The sequence below is a fragment of the Andrena cerasifolii genome, chromosome 8, assembly GCF_050908995.1.
Source record: "Andrena cerasifolii isolate SP2316 chromosome 8, iyAndCera1_principal, whole genome shotgun sequence".
Lineage (NCBI taxonomy): Eukaryota > Metazoa > Arthropoda > Insecta > Hymenoptera > Andrenidae > Andrena > Andrena cerasifolii.
In genome coordinates, this window is record NC_135125.1 from 1,331,834 (window position 1) to 1,352,730 (window position 20,897).

General features: G+C 47.0%; 1 protein-coding gene and 1 pseudogene across 6 annotated transcripts in view; one reads left to right on the plus strand and one right to left on the minus strand.

Annotated features, from left to right (window-relative positions):
- LOC143372209 (uncharacterized) overlaps positions 1-20,897 on the plus strand; it is a 568,382-nt gene that overhangs the window by 493,128 nt on the left and 54,357 nt on the right. The window lies entirely within an intron of this gene.
- LOC143372400 (uncharacterized) lies at positions 10,910-11,463 on the minus strand (annotated as a pseudogene).

The window sequence follows — 20,897 nt, forward strand, 5'->3', positions numbered from 1 at the left end:
CAGTACGCCTCACGGTGAGACACAGGAATAAACAGAGTAGTCGGCCGACTGCGCGTGTTCTCGGCTTCATCGTCCTCCCTACAAATTTGAGAGAGATCGTGTTTATACTCGAGAGATATCTCCAGTATAAACACGAGTTGCAATATCAAAACAGAAGCACGCGCTGTATTGGGTACTAGAAAAGGTGGGCCATAAGGTGTGTACGATTTTGCGAGGATTCCTCGTGAGGCACGCCTCGCGGAGTTGCAACTCTGGAAATTGCATACCTCGGCCGGAAAGTTTCCCCAACGTGCGACTTAAACCACTAATAAAGTACCAAATAAACAGTTTTCAATTTTTTATCACAATTGAGTTAAAAAAAATAGAAAAAAACAAATTAATAGACGTAAAAAATATTAAATTGTACATAATTAGAAAGCAATCGTTTCATCCTATTTTTTGCTATAAATTTCATTCCGATATCTTAAAAGAAACACCCAAATGTCACTGCCTTCTTCAATCCGGCAGATAAACAGAGCACGGTGTACATATAAAAAAAGGTTAGCCTTTTCACTGTCTTTGATGGTCCTCGAGACCCCGTACAACAATAGACCCTTTTTTCAAGTGCTCTAAGAGGGCCAGTGCGGCGCGTCGTTGCACTGGTGGAGTCATGGCGTTGACGCTTAGGTATAGGAAATAAGTAGTATAACTGGGCCGGTTCTAGACCACTTTTGAGTTTTGAGGGAAGGGGAAATCCAAATTTGAGTTTGAAAATTTGCAAAATTTGTTTTACTGGAGGCAGCGGCGGATGACGTCATAGAGATGTGGGGGGTATAGTGCGAGACAATCTGATACCGAATCAATCGATATCGAATCGATATCGCACCGATACCGAAGCGCACCGAGGAGATGAAAAGTCGGTAAGGTGGGAAATATTACCGACACCGAAGTGTATCGAGGAGGAACCGCAGGGCGAAGTCGGTAAGGAGGGAAATATTAATTTAAGATATTAATATAAATGAAAAAACAGAATCTCGGGCGACAGGGCTCGAACTCAAGACCTCAGCGTTACGAGTCAACCGCCTAACCAACTCCCCCAACGTCAGCTCTCTGACATAAGTCTTTCCCGAATGATAAATATAGCGAGCACCACTTTCATAGCGCGAATGAAATATGATTATACGGCACCTGCAGAATTCGGAAACGTCGAATCTTAAAATTGTGTGACGAGGAAAGAAGGAGGAAGACGGGTAAATAAAATGGAGAAATAATATACATTTAATAAATATATATTGTTACACTAATATTATAATAATAATAATATATATAATAATATAACAACAACAACAACAGCAGCAACAGCAATAATAATAATAATAATAATAATAATAATAATAATAATAATAATAATAATAATAATATAATAATATATAATATATATGAAAAAAGAATAAACTAACAATAAAAGAAAAATAATGAAAACATAAAAACTAATAGTGTGGGGGTGATGGGGGCGATGGTGGTGACAGCTGCGGTGACGCGAATATCTGCACTATCGGCCGCTATGGTCGCCGCAGGACCCGCAACACTACATATGGCCGCAGCCGCGCGGCTCCTTATACGGGCTCCTGCCACAGGGGCCGCAACACCCGCTGCAGCGACGCAGGGTGCGGCAAGTCCTAGAACACACAATCATCGATTTAATATTGACACATTAAACATATTAAACATCAAACACACAAAGCATTGCAAAGTATTACGTACCTTCGGTGGCGGCGGCGACGGAAATCGCGGCAGCGACCGCGACGGCGGCGACCGTGACGGTGGCGAAGACGACGGCGGCGGCGAGCCCCAATCGCTTGACCAGACGGATGACGGTGGTAGCGAGTTCTACAACATAATCGGTAATATAATACTGATGAATACTACGATATAAGTTATTATTATTATAAGCATTTAAATATGTTTAACAACGATCAAAGGAAAATGTTTAAAGAAAAAATTCAGTGGCAACATAGTCACTTGATTCGACCTCACTCGACTTTTGAAGGATAAATGTAATAAATGTCAAAATATTGCAAAGTACATACCTCAGGATTCTCCCGGCTCTGCGCGGGATCACACTCGGGGGCTATCCTCTCTAATCCCATTTTCGCAAGAAAGGAATTGTTTAAATTAGCCTGCTTGTAATTGACCGTTGTTTGCGTGTATCGATTACCGGTGGGACGGAGAAGGGATTTGGTGCCGACTCAGTCGGTATGGCCGGGTTCAGCGAATAAGTAACCACTGGGTAAAAAGTAACAAGTTCTTTATTGGAGCGTGTTTAATGTTACATTAAGCCTGTCGTTTATTCTGTTTGCAATTGTTTCCGGCGGTGGCGGAGCTACGGGTCTCTTGTTTCGGCGGACGCGTCGTTTCGCGGCGGCGGCGACTTTGGCGGCGAGTCAATAGGAACTAGGATGCGGATTTGTGGAACGTTCTGCTCGGAATGGCCTTAAGAGGCGCGTTCGTTTCCGAGTCGTACAATGAAGTTTCAGAGTGCAGTAGGGCTCCGGCCTAATAGGCACAGAGACACCTCTCTGACGTACGTGAAGCGCAAGATAAATCTCGGCCGATTTCGGACGGAGGCTGGTTACGGTACAATGGTGGCATGGCCAACCCCTGACACACCTCAAGGAGTTCAAAAAGCGAGCGTCTTGTATTGCTTGAAGCCGTATAGCGACAGGCACAAGAGCTCCTGATTCCGCTCGCCGCGGCCTTTATATCGTGAGGCCGTACATCTTCGCCCGCGAGATCGGTATTGGGCTCGCGGCCGCCTAGCGGTCGCGACGCGAACCAAACCCCCGGCCTCGGTGCCGAGCGTTCACATGGCTCTTGACGTGACTTCGTCACATGATGTCTGCCACGTTTGACAGACAACTGGTCTCGCTGCATCTCTAGGCTCGCGCATCTAAACTCTTATCATGAAATCGAGAAGTGCGTAGCTATGCAAAATTGAATACCTTTCTTTCTGATACCCTTCCTTCATGCATTCAACATCTTCTTCACTGACCATTCTCTCCTTATTCACACGCATTTTCTTTACCTTCTTCTTTGGGCACATCATTCGACTAGACCATACCACTCTGATCACGTATCGAATATGTATCGAACCACTCTGATCGCGTGTTGAACACCTATCATACCACTCTGAGCATATATCGAACGTGTATTGTACCACTTTCAACGTGTATCATACCATTCTGATTGTGTGTTAACCGAATGTCGAACCACTTCTTCATAATAATTATAGCCATCATCCTAATCTGGTGTACATCACATGTAGGAGGTTGGGTTGGGGAGGGAAGGAAAACAGTTTTATATGCATTAAAAATTGATTAAATTTTTATTTACGCATTTCTCTTCGGCGTTTAGACCACCAGCTGAATATTGTAAATACATTTTGCATGGCACAATGCTTTGCATGTCTGCCACATTGCAGAGTATTAACTACATTTAGTTTATTTAGAGATTTGATGTCCTCGTAGTCAATGTTCAGCGTCTCAATGAATATGACCGCTCTCGTATTTTCGTCGAGGAAATCAGCAAACCAGTCCCGTTTCTGTAGCCCTTTAACGTATATGATATGGAGTGCATCATCTTCTTCATCGATCGCATCAGCAACAGCTTTCGTAATTAGCTGCTTAGACATACTGTACGGAACGTCTCCATCTTCCCATCGTAGTCCATGATATTTTACCACCAACCACCGAATGCTCGATTTGTCAGATTTCGTAAGAAGATATTGCGGCATCGAACTCCCAAAAATATAGTGCGAGAGAATTGTTCCCTTTCGTAGGACAGCCACTTTCTTGACAACAAACCTTCCATAAACAATGAACCCTCGCAGGTCAACAAATGTTGGTATGCCCATTATCGATACAATTTAGAGGTCCGCCCGCTTCCAAGACAGATAGGAGAATGTGGCCTTTCTCGTAAAACATCTTGATTTTCACTATGAAATTTTGTACGAATTGGGCACAGGAGAGGGCGGGCAAGTAACGTGGAATTTTAATTGATTTTGCGCACCATGTTTGTCAGCGGATTGTATTCAACCACCCGATCGTGCAGAATCAGACAGTAGGCTGTAGTATTTGCAGGCACATTCTCTTTACAATCGAATTCTATGCGCACGTCCACGGTACTATTCTTGATCGACCCTTTTTATCGCGAGCAATCCATCACCACAGGGGGACCAAATTGCAAAAATTGAGCCACGGTGAATAATGCCTCGTTGCAACTATGTCCATAATACGATTTACGAAAATGTGTATACATGTTAAACAAGACGGCTTGCCTATTCTTGTCAAAGTCCAAGTTCATGTCATCGTATGGATAAAATTCCGAATTGAGAAAAAGTTTTACATTGGTCAATTTGCAGTGGTTGAACCGAGTAACATCTTCGGTCATCACATTCTGTCGAACAGTCTGTAGAGCAGAGATAATGTATCGCGGCTTCTCCAACTGTGCAGCTGCTTTGACCGCCCGCGAATGCTTGGTTGTGCTCTGTAAGAGATGATACTCGTACAAATCCCACGAGCGAAAACTAATGCTCAGGTTTTATCCAATTTCTAAAGCACGTAGCAACGATAGCTTATTAACATCATACAGTGTCACATAAGGCATCCGCCATTGCACCTTATGTAATTCAATTTCTGGTTTCATCGTTGACGATCCTATTAGAGAATTGTTATCGTTGCGCGATCGTATTAAAATCAAATCGTGACACGCATTAATAACCATGCGCTTGTAGTCCTCGCAAAATCCCAACAAATATTTGAGCGGGATGCAAAAATTGAAATGATTTTTCACTATTAGCTCATCGTGCCGTTTCAAGCCCCATCCATCATTCTCCATATTTTTTCATCGTCGGATGTCAGCGATACATAATTTTTAAGCGTGCTAGTTATTCCCAACGTTTCTGTTGCGATAAATCTCCACGCCATTCAACTCATATCGAATCTCATCAAATATGAACGCCATGCAATTATTTCGCAACATCACCGTTGATGCATCATTTGGTTTATTTATCGCCAATTCCCCCCCCCCCCCACGTAAAGGAAACTTTCACACAGCAATGTGTATAAATCCTCCTGTTGTATAGGTATTCTTATCTCATCGTTGTGCCCAAACGTCGTGTTGACATATGGGTTGTATGTATGAGTCTCAAGCTTGACGATCATCAAACGTTGGCTTCCCTCTATTGCTTCGAATGTCTGCCATTTTTTCAACTTATATGCGTACCATGAATCCCAATAATTTCAAAAATGCAATGCTCGCAGCACTGAGCCTCTTCTTTTTAGCGTAATCAGAGCTGTTGCAGTTGTTGTTGTTGTTGTTGTTGTGCTTGCACACAATTTCACTTGGAAGAAACGTGTTTCTGGAGTCGTTCAACACAAGCATCTCATTCATTCACACCACATGTATTATCGCCGGCGTCGTACGTGTTCTGATGGTAATCTCTTCACCTCGAAAATCGAGCAACTGTCCATCTTGATCCACAACGCGTATCGTTAGATCCGTAATGACCCGTGTGGTGATTGGAAGGTAAATGATCTGCGCGGGCGTTTCTGATATCTTATATCCTGGTGGGACTCTCGAAGAAAATTAATGTATCGTATGTACGCGCTTCCCGTTGTTGTACGCAACCGCAGTCACGCTACATTCTACGCGAATAATGTTTACGTTCATGATATTAATTGGATCAAGCCCAATGTTATTAGGCTTTGCAAAGTCTACGGCGAACGAGCAGTACAGCTCGCTTTTCATGGTGTTGTTGTTGGGACGCAACACTATAGGATACGCATCGTTGTCACCATCATTGTTGACATCGATGCTGTCGAGATTTTGTTGTTGATGTCATAGTTTGTGGTGAAGTAAAATTTATCATTGCTCGATTCGATGTTGGGTATTGTGTGATAAGTTTCAAAGGTTGTTAGACCAAGCTGGTAATCATCATTGCTTAAATCTATGGGTGGAAAGTAACTTACCGCGAGGTGCTTCTCTTGTCGGTTAGAGTAAATGTTAACATATTCCGAGCTGTACGACTCGACTAGTACTGAATCAGAGTGGTGGGAAGTCAATCCTTAAATTTGGTACCGATCGTTTGTAGAAAGCGTAGACATAGTTGTTCACAATTGCTCTGATTGTACTCCTGATAAGACGTTCTATTATATTCAATTTTCACGACATATTTATCCAGATATTGTACCAATTCCTTAGGCGGCCGAAGATTGCCAAAGCTGTCGAAATATACAGCTCGACCAACTCTCTTCGCATACGCCACCCAATGTGTCCCAGGTCCTTCGACATTGTCCAAATTTATGATACCGCTCTCGTTTCGACATACTCCTCCGACCGGTAGCGCGTTGCACATAAAAACATCTCTAAAGAATGGAATATGCATACGTTTTGCAAAATCCTCCAATTGCGCATCGGTAGATACGCCCACAGGCATTTTTATTGTCTTTTCGGCGTTTTTTTTTTTAGTTTCGATATTCCCTGTCCGCGCTTGTATGGTGTGAGATAAAGTCCACGACCTACCATGGAGCGATTATGACGTTGCATTTCCTGCAGCTGCCGTTGCGCCGCCTTATTACCGTTTACTGCCTTGGAGATCCCCGCTGCTCCGCCAGCTAATGATCCGGCACGTAGCAGCGGGAGAAGTGGCAATATACCAACCCGTTTTGCGACTGGAAGACTCCGCTTTTGCGGTGCTTTCTTCGCAATTCTTTTGCGAGGTTTTGTTTTCATCCCCATTCCAATTTTCGTCTTGGTCTTCATACCTGCCCAAACAGCTGTAGCAGCGCCTCTTTCACCCAGAGTCGAGTCTCGCGCAACGATGCGTTTTCGCGCTTTGTCAGCGAGTATCTTATCTGCCGCGTGCCATTCATCGAGATCGTTGCTGCGCGAATACGCAATATCGTGTTCGCGATACGCTGCGTCCAACGGATTGATGCCTTGATCGCCTCTAGCCAATCGTTTTGCCAGAAGAGTTCCTGGACCACAAACCTGATATCCGGGGATATGTAATTCGATAGGTAGCGCGTTTATCACCCGATTTTACAAACCAGGACCCTTCTTTACTCTCGTCGGCGACATTCACTGCAGTTTTTAATCAACGGGGCTGGGGCGTCGATATGCGTTCGCTGCCAAGGACGATTATAATGTTCCAGACACCGACGATACTGCTGAACCTCGAGATCGGCTTTTATATGCTCGTGAGTCTATCCCACAATTGATCAATGTGTCTGCCAAACTCTCGAAGTGGAATAATCTTTGGTATATATTTCAGCTGCTCAGAGGTTAAGTCTCGAATATAGCAATTATCCGACAGGATGAGAAGCATTTCGAATACTGAGCTGTTTTGCTTCGGCGTAGGCCTATAAATAGGGCGCGACGCCGCTTCGATGCATCAAAATCATTTTCGCATTTCGCAACGAGGATGCGATTCGTGCGACAACCTGTGACGATACGTGTGACAAATTTTTATGACAAATCGCAAATGATGTCTTCGAAAAGTATACGCAGACATGGTAGCATGTTGCCAAACACTATACGCAGCCTTATTTGCGGTCCATCAAATTGTGGAAAGACCAACGTGCTGGTGAGCTTGTTGGAAAGTCGACACGGCGTCCGCTTCAAGAACGTGTACGTGTATTCCAAGTCGTTGCAACAGCCGAAATATCAGTATTTGGAGAATTTATTGACTTCGATAGATGAAATTGGCTACTTTACGTTTTCCAATAACAGTGACATCATCCCACCGAGCGAATCACTTCCGAATTCCATTTTTATCTTTGATGATGTAGCATGCGACAAGCAAGATACGATAAGGGAATACTTTGCAATGGGGCGCCACTCGAACGTTGAATGCTTCTATCTCTGTCAGACATATGCAAGGATTCCCAAACATCTTATACGTGACAATGCGAATCTACTGATTCTGTTTAAGCAGGATGGTACCAACTTGAAACATGTGTACAATGATCATGTAAACACTGATATGTCTTACGAGGATTTCTGCGCTTTGTGTCGTAATTGTTGGCAGCGGGAGTATGGTGTCGTGGTGATGAACAAGGACAGCGCGATGTTCAATGTACGTTATAAAAAAGGATTTAACGAGTTTGCGGTACCGTAAGATGATCAATTGTTGTCAACACGTTGGTGGGAACGCAACGTCTGCGGCACAATGATGATTGATATCGATAGTCTGGAGATTAAGGGTCGCGAGAGAATAGTAAAGGAAATTGCAAAAACTAACGAATCCATTCGCAAGAAACATCAGGCTTTGAAGACTGTCAACATGGAGGAAGGTATCGCGTTGGAAAGGTACTTTAAACCTATTGTCGAATCTTTAAAACATATCGCGGAAAACACCGCAGCGGTAGAAGTTGACACGTCACCATCGATGAGTACACATATTGAAGAGATTGAAACATTAACGCCTAAAACAAAAATCCAGCCGAGAGGGAACACATCGTGTAGGAGAAATAGGAAACGATCATACATGTCATTGGAAAATTCGCTTGTAACCTCCACACCAGTTCAATCGATGCGGAAACGGCAGAATGCTGCATCAGTCGATTCCTCAGCTCCCCCGACACCAATAAATACATTTCCCAACGTACAATCACTCACAACCAATGATGAAGACGTTTTCGAAACTACTCCCGAAGAATCGTTTGCATCATCTATTAGACATCAACTCCAAACATCCGAGGGACAAGAAACGTTTTGCAACCATTTCGGTCCGCTGGGACAAAAATATATGAGTGCAATTTTAAGTGGTGATAGGGATACAGCAATGGACTATGTGTACGGCGTATACTTCAGCAATAGCGGAACGATGCTGAGAATAAGGCTTTCGATATAAGCAAGGATGATAATATAATCATAGATGGCGTAAGATATGGAGGAACGTCCGGCCTTTACGAACTGATTTTCAAGAGAATTTCCGACGATGTCCTGTACACCGATGCCGATAAACAAAAATACAAATATATACTGGTGGCGACAAACGCTCACAGACGCGGTCATGGTGCTAAAAATCCCATATTGAGCAACAAGGAACACAAGTACAAATACGTAATTGCACCGCTATTCCCCCGCGCATCAGCTGGTAGGGCAGGGAAAGGTCTATGGACACCGCAAGCCATAGTGGTAAACGATAACAAGATAGATTACGTACACTGGGACGATCCCAACGAGCTGGTGGATCGATTACGTTTGCTCGAAGCGTCGCGTCAGGCGGGTAACAACTCTCATGATTCTGAAATTCTATCGATTTATGAGCAACTCCGCGAGGTAGGCCTCATTATATAAATTAAACAGCACGCCGACGATGTGTACAGTATGCATCGAGATGCCGATCAACAAATTTGGGGTATCGCTCGAGAAGAGCGGATCAGCAAGAATGGACTATAACAAATGGAGCGGTTTGCTTCGAAATTATATGCGAGATAACACTCTTTGCATGGTTGGTGCCGACTTTGATGCAAAATCATGCAAGATACGACGCATAGCTCAGCCGACAGTTGACAGCGATGCCGTTAATAAACTATACGTGGAAAAGAGCATTAAACTTTTGAGAGAGCAGTGTGAAGAATTAGAGAGGAAGCTGGCCGTGTTTCAGAGAGATATGCAGATGTTGCAAAACAGCGTTCAAGAGATATCACAAGCATTGAATCCGCAGCAACAATGTGAAGGAGAATCATGTGAGACGGTTGAACTTGACCAGAAGTTCCTCGAGCCGATGGGGAGCACATAATGCATGTACGCGATAATTATCACATCATTCGCGTCAAAGACACCTCTACGATCAAGCATGCAGCCATTATCGAAATCCAAGAGTAAAGAAAACCATGGCTACAAGAAGCGACAACTCGTTGAGAATTGCATGCTCCAGCTCGAAGACTTTTCCCGCGGAGGCGCATCATAGTGCATGGATATGATGATCTGTGGCAAGCTGACATTGTGGAAATGCGTCCATACTCGAGATTCAACCAAGGTCACCACTACAGACTCACCGTCATCGTTGTGTTGAGCAAGTATGCATGGGCGGTGCCGGTCAAGACTAAAAGTGGCGCCGAGGTGACTAAAACGTTTGCAAAGCTATTTAGAGATAGATATCCAAAAAATTTGCAAACCGATCAAGGAAAAGAATCTTACAACGCCGATGTGCTGAAACTCTTGTCAAAGCATGATATTAATCATTATTCGACATGTTCGGTGATGAAGGCCTCCGTCGTAGAACGTTTCAATCGAACTTTGAAGAACAATATGTGGAAATTGTTTACGCTCAATGGAACCTATAGATAGACCTATGCGCTACCACGTCTACTAGCAGAGTATAACTCGCGAAAACACAGAACCATCGGAACTAACAGCTTGCTGATAAGCTGCTAGTCACCGTATACAGCAACGTAAAGATCGCTGCTCCAGCGAGATTCAAGTTGGGCGAGTATGTGCGTGTGAGCAAATTTAACACCATCTTCGATAAAGGCTATACACCGAATTGGACAACGGAGGTGTTCAGGATAGCCAAAGTACAAGCAACTAATACCGCAACGTATGTGCTCCTCGATTCCTGTGGAAAATCTGGTGCCGGAGGATTCTATGAACACGAGCTGTAACGCGTCACCAATCCTGATGTGTATCTAGTAGAAAAAGTGTTGTGTAGGAAGGGAGATAAGGTATACGTTAAGTGGGTTTGATAAATCATACAATTCACGGATAAATAAAAATAATGTATTGTAAAATAATAAGAATACATAGCTCAATAAATACAATGATACATATACATATGAGTATGTGAACAATTTTATTTTGCATAATATCACTATTTATAAGAACGAGTTAATAAATACAATTTCTATTCTACAACGGAATTTTAAAACGTAATTTTATAATGTCCGCAGGGCAGAGTCGGGTACGATATACCGTTTGTCGTCGTATGGGCTTAGAGCGATTTTGGATCTTGAAATGGTGTACATTTTGTGTAATTTCGACCGTATGCACGATTGTCTGCGAACCATTTCGATCTCCTTTTGCAAACATTCGAAAGTTATTGTTCTGGCTACGACATTACTCTTGATACCTTCCCCCTTTTTCGTGTCTTTTTTTGCCGTCTACGCGGTGTGCATACATTTTCGCTCTAGGACCTATGAATTCGGTCATTATCGCACCGTTATTTTTGTCCTTCATCAGCCCCGGAACCTTCTTATTTAAGCGTGGCATATTATATGCATTGTTGTTAGGATAATCGGATGTGTCGAACCTATCGATATCATGTTTCATGGTTGTATAGATATCCCCGCATTGAATATGATAAATCAGACTATCGGCGTCCGTATATAGAATTTTGCAGTTTTGACCATGCACGGGAGACATGTACTCGTGGTGAAATTCGTACAAACAAATTTTTGATATGTCTAGAATGCACATAGCCACATATATCGGTGTGTTGAATTTCACCTCTAGTTTTCGCAATTCAACAGCCATTAAATTTTCCGAATAAATGCTTCTGCTGTGGAAAAATGGATCCGCAAACATTGCCCCTGCACCATATCGCCTGTTACGTCCTCATATAGGACTTCCTGTAAATCACCCCGAGCGGTTGGAATGATTTACCGGGTTCTTGCTCTATCGAAGGGCTAAGGCCCACCTTGACTATACTTACCGGGAATATGGAAGGTGACAAGGGGTTGAAAGAATAAAGTACAGGGGATATAAGGGAGAAACGATAAGGATAAATATATTGTTACATAAATAAGATTATCCTACCTCGAGACAGCGCTTCGTCTCAGCTGTCGCTCGCTGTGTCGCTCGGGTGTCGCGCGGCACGCTTCCCGTCTCGCGTTTCGGTCGCTCGCAGTGTCGCTGACCCACGGGTAGGTCGTGGTCGCTCGCTGTGCTTCTCGGATGTCGGTGGCCTAGAGCCCGTCGTACCGCACTGTCTCTAACGTACTTCTACGCGGTCCTACGTCGGTCTCGATTGACGCGCAAGGGCTCTCCCGGCTATGCCGTTTCCTGTGTGTCGGACGGAATTACTCTTCTTACGAATTACTATCGGCCGATCGCGCTTCGCGGAATCTGCGTGGAGACGTGGTCGCGGTATCTAGACGGTCCTCTGGTCCGTCGCGACTTCCTAACTCGAGCACTCGAATAATAGTGAATCTTTTAGCGGCTCCCGATCGCGGGCCGAACCTCGAACGATCCCTACGAATGGGGGAAACTGCCCCGTCGGCAGCTGTCGCTTGCTTCACCAATTCCCTGATTATTGAGAAATAATTGGGGAATTGGGCCGAGCGCGGTCGCTGTCCCCATCGCTGTTGCCACGGGCTCAGCACCACTCGATTGCTACACGCGAGGCGATTCCGCTGGATCGCCCTTGCGAAACAAAAGCGACGCGTGGACAGCAAGCACGGGATGGACCTAAAGGGCCCATGTAACATCTTCTTCTTCGATTTACACGTTACCGCAACAATACGTATGAAAATGCAGATACACGGGGCTGCAAGGACATTCGCAAGTCAACGGTTCTTCGATAGTGATCGGTTCAACGAATACTACGATTCTGAGTCACTCGACAGTCGCCGTGGGTATAAATAGCTATCGTGTTACAGATTTTCGACGAGGAGAGGCCATGCGATTCGCGAAACAACCGAATGCTATTCGCGTGACCGTGAACAGAACGTTGGAGGATGTGACGTGGGACGAGAGGAGATCGCGCCGACACGGTTCGGTGATGCCGAACAGCGTGCGAGCCGTGATCTGCGGTCCGTCCGGATGCGGGAAAACGAACGTGCTTCTCAGCATGCTGGAGAGCCGAACGGATTGCGCTTCGAGAACGTATATGTGTACACGAAATCGTTGCGACAGCCGAAGTATCGGTATCTGGAGCGAGTGTTGTCGCGCGTCGGCGGACTCGGAGACTTTCCCAACTCGGACACCGCCGAGGTCGTCCCATCGAGAGATGCTCGACCCGATTCGATTTTCATGTTCGACGACGTGGCTTGTGACGAACAGACCGCGAACCGCGAATACTTCTCCATAGGCAGGCACGCGAGCGTGGACTGCTTTTACTTGTACCATTCGTCCACGCGAATACCGGTACACTTGATCAGAGACAACGCGAATTTTTTCGTGCTGTTCAAACAGGACGGTACGAACTTGCGTCGCGTCTACAACGATCACATGAACACGGACATGACGTTCGAGGCGTTCAACGATCTGTGCGCGAGATGTTGCAGACCTCGATACGACTTCGTGGTCATCGACAAGGACAGTTCCATGTAAGATGGTCGGTATCGACGTGGATTTAAAGAGTTCGTGGTAGCGCGAGGACATCAGTAGGCCGTGAGTCCTTCATCGCGCAACACTGGGGATGGCTAACGGACCAGTGACGGAGACGACTAACGGTGCCAACATGAAGACCACGCAGCAACAACAACAGCAACAACAAGGAATGAAACAGAAACGGCGACGTAGACAACAGCCGCGAGACGTTGAGACGAAGAAGAAAATTGCTAAAATCAGCGACGCTATACGAAAAAAATACATTATCCTGAACATCGGTAAAATGGCGACGAAAGCTGCTGCTGAGGAGAGTGCGAGTCCGATCGTCGAAAAGTTGAAACACTTGGTCGCGAAAACTGCGGTGTTGAAAACGAACCCAGCAATGCCATCGAAGCTACAACTATTGCTCGTCAAGAGGAAGCATCAGCAGCAGCAACAACAACAACAACAACATCGGTTGAAGAAAAAATTATTATCCTTCACTCCGTCCACAGCCGAAGCGACGATACGGCCCGAAACGATTCGGGAAGTTCTCGAGCCGAGAACCACCGTCGACAATCTCGACACGTACACCAGAAACGCAGCAGAACCGCTTTCGCACGAATATCTGCAACTGTTCTTCACCGATACCAGGAAACTGATCGACAACGTGTACGGAGTGTACCTAAGCGACGAAGAACAGCTGATGATCGGTGATTCCGTGTTCACCTTCGGCGAGTACGACTTCCTTAGCGTGAAGAGCAAGCGATACGCGGGCACTCGAGGCTTGTACGAACTGCTGTTCATGCGAATACCTAACGATCGGGTGTACACGAATGCTGATCTCGAAGCGTACCGAGGCATCTTGTTGTCGATGAACGCGCATAAACGGGACCATTCGGCTAGCAAGCCCACGCTAGGCAACAAGGGCTTTAAGTACAGGAAAATCGTGTCGTTGTTGGTTAGCGGAGACCGTAATGACGGCGGCGAGAGTACGCACGAAGGTCGAGGATTACCCATCGACGAAGCGATGACGGTCAACGATAACGCGATCCATTACGTGTACTCGGACGATCCAAACGAATTGGTCGATAGACTTCGATTGCTCGCGGCGCCGCGCGACGCCGGTCACACCGGACATGATAACGAAATCGCCTCCATCGTGGAAGAACTTCGCGAATCCGGTCTCGTCGTGAATTGATCGTTCAGATCGACGATGCGTCAGTCTCGTTCGCGATCGCCACTTGCATGTCGGTGAACAAGTTTGGCGCGTCTTTGCACGGCACCGCCGGTGCTACCGCTGACCGCGACAACGATCAACGCATGGAGACGATTCGCTCGCGGAATCTGTACGTCGTGACTTACGTTCGGGGGAACGCGCTGTATCTAGGCACCGATCGGTCGGCGTTCGAGGCGATGGAACGCAAGATGCGTCACGTGGCACATCCGGAGGAGGATACCGACGCTGCGACGAAACGATGCGTGGACGACATGGAACGTACCGACGGGCGTGCCCTCGACACTATGGAGGAAGACGTGAATGAATTGATTACGAGACGACCTGACGCTTTGAAGAACGCGATAAATACCGCGGTGGAAGGACGTCGCCATGACTTGAAGAATTTGATAAATACCGCGATGCAACAACTCCTCGATCTTTTGAAGGATAGACTCGACGAGCTCGCGACACCGAACGCGGAAGTACACAAACGAAAGGAAACGTGACGATGAGCGCGGATTCGCACGACGACTACAACGACAACGACGACGACGACGACAGCAAACCCCGCCAACAACGTACCTGTTTCGAGTGCGTTTCGCGTGCTTTCAAGAGCCTGGTGTTATATCTAATGCTGGTCGCGGAACGTTATCGTCATCATCATCATCGTTATGAGCACCAGTAAAGAGCGAATACAATTGGTCGATGAACTGCATGCTCCCGCGAGACGAAATTTCCCGCGGCGGCGCATCGTGACTCGAGGCTACGATGATCTGTGGCAGGCAGACTTGGTGGAAATGCCCGCGTACGCTAGCCACAATCGCGGTCATAATTACATACACACAATCATCGATACGTTCAGAAAGTACGCGTGGGCCGTGCCCGTGAAAACGACATGCGGGCGCGACATGACCGGGGCTTTCGCGACCGTGTTGCGACGGAGCGGCAGATGCCCACGAAACCTACAAACCGACATAGGAAAGGAGTTTTACAACGCGGAGTTTCAACGATGCATGACGTCTCGCGGAATCAACCACTACTCGAAGTACAGCGTGATGAAAGAGTCGATCGTCGAGCGTTTCAATCGCACGCTGAAAAAAACTGATGTGGAAAAAATTCTCCTTGAACGCGTCCTATCGCTGGTTCGATCTGTTACCGACTCTCATGCACACCTACAATCATCGCAAGCATCGCACGATAAACGCGGGACCCGTCGACGTTACCTCCGCCACTCGTTTGCCGTTCATCGTGCGCGAACCGTCCGTCTCGTCAGATACCAAGCTACGACGACGCGCGAAATTCCACGCCGGCGACAAAGTACGCGTGAGCAAATTCAAGACGATCTTCGAGAAGGGATACACACCGAACTGGTCAACGGAGGTGTTCGAAATCACCGCGCTACAACGAACGTTCCCGGTATTGTACATTCTACGCGATAACTGCATTCTGTCGCAAATCCGGACGTTTATCTAGTCGAGAAGATTGTTCGCCGCAAGATGAATCGGGTGTACGTAAAATGTTTGGGATTTGACTCGTCCAAGGACTCGTGGATACAGGAAAAGAATGTTCTGTGACGCATCAGCAGCTTCTTATTAATTAAATTAATAAATATACACATACTTATATAGTTATTCTTTATTCGATTCTTTGTATTTATAAATAAAGAACAGTACACATGCACTATTACTTCTAGAATATGTTTATCATTACCCTACGTCCATACATTCCACACTTGTGCCTGAAAAAAAATCATACGCGAGATGAATGCAAACGTATATACATATGCTTATGCATTCAAACACGCGCACTACATCGCGAGATATGCATACGCGAGTCACGTGTCGCCATTGTGCCGTTCGTCTCACTCCGGTGTGAAGGATAGGTGTCGATAGTATCAGTCGGTTAGCCAGCTTCCTGTTTAAATCCTTCTTGCCGATAATTATATATTTATTTCCTCGTCCTTGAATATGTACACTATTTACAAAGGGTACGACTTATACTACTCGTGGTCACGCCGTTGTCGAGCGGCGGTACGGCGGCGCGGCTCTATGAACGGGGGAGGTCGGAGAGCGTTCGGGTGTCTTCGTATCGGAATGGTGACATAGGAGACCGGGCAGCAGCCAGGCGTCTCTATATCGGAACGATAGTGGGAAAGAGACCGGGCAGCATCCAGGCGTCTTTATATCGGAATGGTAGTGGACCAGAGACCGGGCAGCATCCAGGCGCCTCTATATTGGAATGATACTGGACAAGAAACCGGGCAGCATCCAGGCGTCTCTGTATCGGAACGGTGGAGGAAAGAGACCGGGCAGCATCCAGGCGTCTCTATATCGGAACGGTAATGGACCAGAGACCGGGCAGCATCCAGGCGTCTCTATATCGGAACGGTAGTGGGAAAGGGGTAGAATCCGATCAGGCGATCGGTGGTTATACGGAGGCTTTTACCGATACTTGCACCGGGCAACATCCAGGCAGGTCTGGTGGTGGGGGGTCCGTATCCCCACTGGAACTGCTTTGCTTTAGTCGCGTCGAGGCTTATGTCCCGATTCTCGGAAATTCCCAGCAGCGAGAAATCGACGCGATCTGGCGGCGCGATGGGGAGTGAGCGTCATAATGTTGACGCGTCGCGAGACCGGCGTGCTTCGGTCGGGTTCGGTAATACTCTGTCGTGGTCACCCGCGCGCTTGGCATCGCGCTTACTCCCGGTCGCACCGCCGTGCGCTCGACTCCTCGCGTTGGGACGCTACGTGACACCATCCCACTCGGGGATCCAATAGTGTCCTCACGGAAGGGTTCTGACTTGATCGGGTAGTATGTACCGCATATTGTCGTACGGGCTGAGCGCGGTCTTATGCTCGATGATGGAAAATACATCGTGTAATCGCGAACGGATATGATTCTGTCGAATCGTCGTTTTCGCGTGCTCGCGAAGGCAGCGAACGTAGTCCTCGAACCGTATCTCGTTAGCGACCACGCTCCTCTTCACACCCTTCACTTTTTTCGTCTCGGTCGTTCCCGCTGCCGCGTCACACACTCGACTCGCATACATGTTGGCGCGTAATCCCACGAGCTCTGTCATTACGTTGCCGTTATTTTCATCCTTCATAATACCGGGCACTTTCTTCTTTACGTGCGGCATACCATACGGATTGTCCGCCGCGTAATCGCTGGTCTCGAAACGGGCAACGACGTCGCGTTTTATCGCTTCGTACGCATCATCGCACTTCAGCTGATACAAAACTTTGCACTGATCAGCAAACCGCGCACGCATATGAAATTCATACATGCATACTTTAGACACATCCAACACACTCATACCTACGTATATGGGTTTATCGAATTTAACTTTCAATTCCCGCATCTCGTTAGCGACTAAATGTTTTGAAAATATTGCTCGACTGTGAAAATTAGGTCTAGCAATTAAAGTTTCGGCGCCGAAACGACAGTCCCACCGCGTAATCAGTCGCACGTCCACTCGATTTCGAACATTTTCCATCGTCTTTCCGTACACCGCATTGTTCATAAGTTTGTATAGCGTTTTCTGAAAGTCGCTGGTAGCTCGCGTTCTCAACTCCGTGTTCAGGGTAATGTAGCCGCGCAACCAATACGATTGTTCGAATCGCAGAACACGGTGAATTCGCGATGCGCGGAGTCAGTACCGAACACACTGCTTCAGGTTATCGATAATGGATCACATATCGCTCCTTATCGCGGACCGTGGCGAGCAGCTTGGTTTGTTTACCGGCGGTCGCGTGCTCGCGTTCGGGGCAGAACGGAAGGTCAGCGTGCTGATCGTGAATCTCCTGTGGATACTCAAGATCCACTTCCAGCAGATAGCCCTCGGACCCATCGTCCTCCAGCAAGGAGTTGACGTCCAAATCGGTCACCGCCGCCTCGTCCATCCATCGAAATCCACCCTGCGGCATCGCCTGGGACATTGCCCATCCGTACAGGTTGTTCACGGCGAAGTACATCAAGTACGTGAATGGTTTCGATGAGTCGTGCATCGACGTCGGAAGATAATTGTTGTTGGCGCATGCATACCTATATGAACACTGACTCAGGCTACCGCGTATGGCACGCTCCACGAACAACAGCACGTCCACGTCAGTGAGCAGTTCATATTCGACGCGCGTGTATTTAAGCATGGTATCCCACGTGAATGCCGGTAACGTACAATAATGCGCGGGATCCAATTCGTAGCTCGCTTTAGAATCAATGCGAAAGTTCTCGAACACGTCCGCGAGTAACAGCACGTCCGTTTTGAGATACAAGTCACTATACTCGCCTAACGTCTGCGTATTAAAACTGTTCCACACGTTCGTTGCGTGCGCGTAATCAGACTCCGATGCGTCGCTATTGTTCAATCTATTATGGAATGCTTCGCGAGGCGGCAGTCGTGTGTCGTTCAACTTGTCGTACGTGGTTACGTAATCGTATGGGAAGACCCCGTTCCTGGTCAGGAGATCGAATTGCTCGTCCGGTAGATGTTGAAACTCTCTTCGTAGAAACGTCAGTCTCTGTTTCCCGAACATTTTTCGCCAATCATTGTGTTCGCCCTTGAGGTCCTCCACGTTCTTCGTAAACTAGATGTAACGTTCTTTCGTTAACGGTAGCAGGCTGATCTTGCCCTTGAACGCGTCTGCCAACTCCTTGATCACGAAGTGCGCGTCGTAGCCGGACAGGTTGTGAAACACCACATGTATCGTGCACGAATGTTGGTACCGCAAGTTGCACAACCTATGAGCAGCGCCCCTGTACTCTCCCGTCGAGTGACAATTATCGCGCACTTTCACGTCATCTTTATTTCTGTCGAAGAGTCCCCCACACACATGACATATGGTCGCTTCGCGAAAACTCTGCCACTCTTGCTTCGCGCACGAACCGATCTACACAATCGGTATCGCTGCGATACGCTCGATATCTACACAGAGGCTCGTCAACAGAACAATGTACATAGTACCCTACACTATAAGCTCTGTGACGCTGATGCGCGTACGTGCGATGATGATCCATCGGTGACTGCTCAATGTTCTCGAGCAAGCACTCAAAGTCTGCATATACGACGAACGGCACTCGTTCCTTGCGCTCATAATGTTCGAATCGTAAAAATTTGTCCTCGTCGGACGGCAATTCTACTGCACACTCGTTTAATCGCAGACAATCCACGGTGTGCTGTTGTGATCGTTCTGCCGATGAGGAAAAGTTCAGGCATCTGAAACGTATACGGAAAAACAATGCAAACGCTTCGTCGCATATTGCTGGAAATCTTTTTATTATTATTATTTGCTTACCTGTCGCAAACGAACACTTGATGTCCGTGTTCGCTGAGTAGCCTGGAAATCAGCCGATAGAGACTGCGAATACACGCGAAATGATACCGCTGCAAATCCTTGAGATCCTGTACCAGTAGCAGGTTCGCGTGTCTGCCCTCTCGCTTGTGACCGGTTACGCGTAGAGGCACGCAACCTTCTTCGTCCGACCATAGGTACACGTTCACGGATACATCGTTCGCCACCTCGAAATACTGCACCTGGTCCATCGACATGGGAAGTCTCACAGCATCAGCATGAAGCACCGTCGAGTAGTGCGGATACGACGCAATCCTATTCACGTTCGAAGTAGCCGGAAACAGAGTAGCGACGACCGACCACAAAAAACACGTGCTCTCTTTGCACTGAATTGCAGCCGGCGCGGAGTGGATTATGATTGTTAATATTTATCAGAATATTCTGCAATGCCCGTAAGGTCCATTCACTCTCGCGCTGCTGAAACTCCTCCATCGCTGACACTCCACCACTCACGAACATTCGAAATCATAAAAAGTACTTGATTACGCGTTGCAAAACTTTTCACGTCCATCTCGTCCCGCAGCATGAATTCAGCGTTGAAAACGGTATTCACGGATACACTGCGATGCTTCGTAATGGCGTCAGTAACGCGTGAAATCACAGTTAAACGGGCACACCGAAATAATTGGCGTGCATCGACAGCTCCCACGTTGATCACCGCCCCGGTCAACAAACGTTTCTCGAACGCGGTTTCAAGTTCCTCCCACACGACTTAGGGTTCCGTCGCTCGAGCAGCGAGTCCGCATCCTTTGCGCGATAACCGTCCACGCACTATCGCACGCAATGATTTTGTCCGCGCGAACAGCGATACCATCCGCTGTTTCGTCCACACCGGCACGCGTTCGCCTTGCTGATACTCGACGATAAGACGTGTTATCTGATCACATCTGTCCATCCAGTCGTGGAATTCCGCGGCGGTTTTCAAAAGTCCGGACATCCGGGACAACGCCACAAACGCGTTCTTAAACACATCCATATTTTTTCTTCGCGAAATAAACTTGTTCGTGTCACGTTAATATTTCCCGATCTTC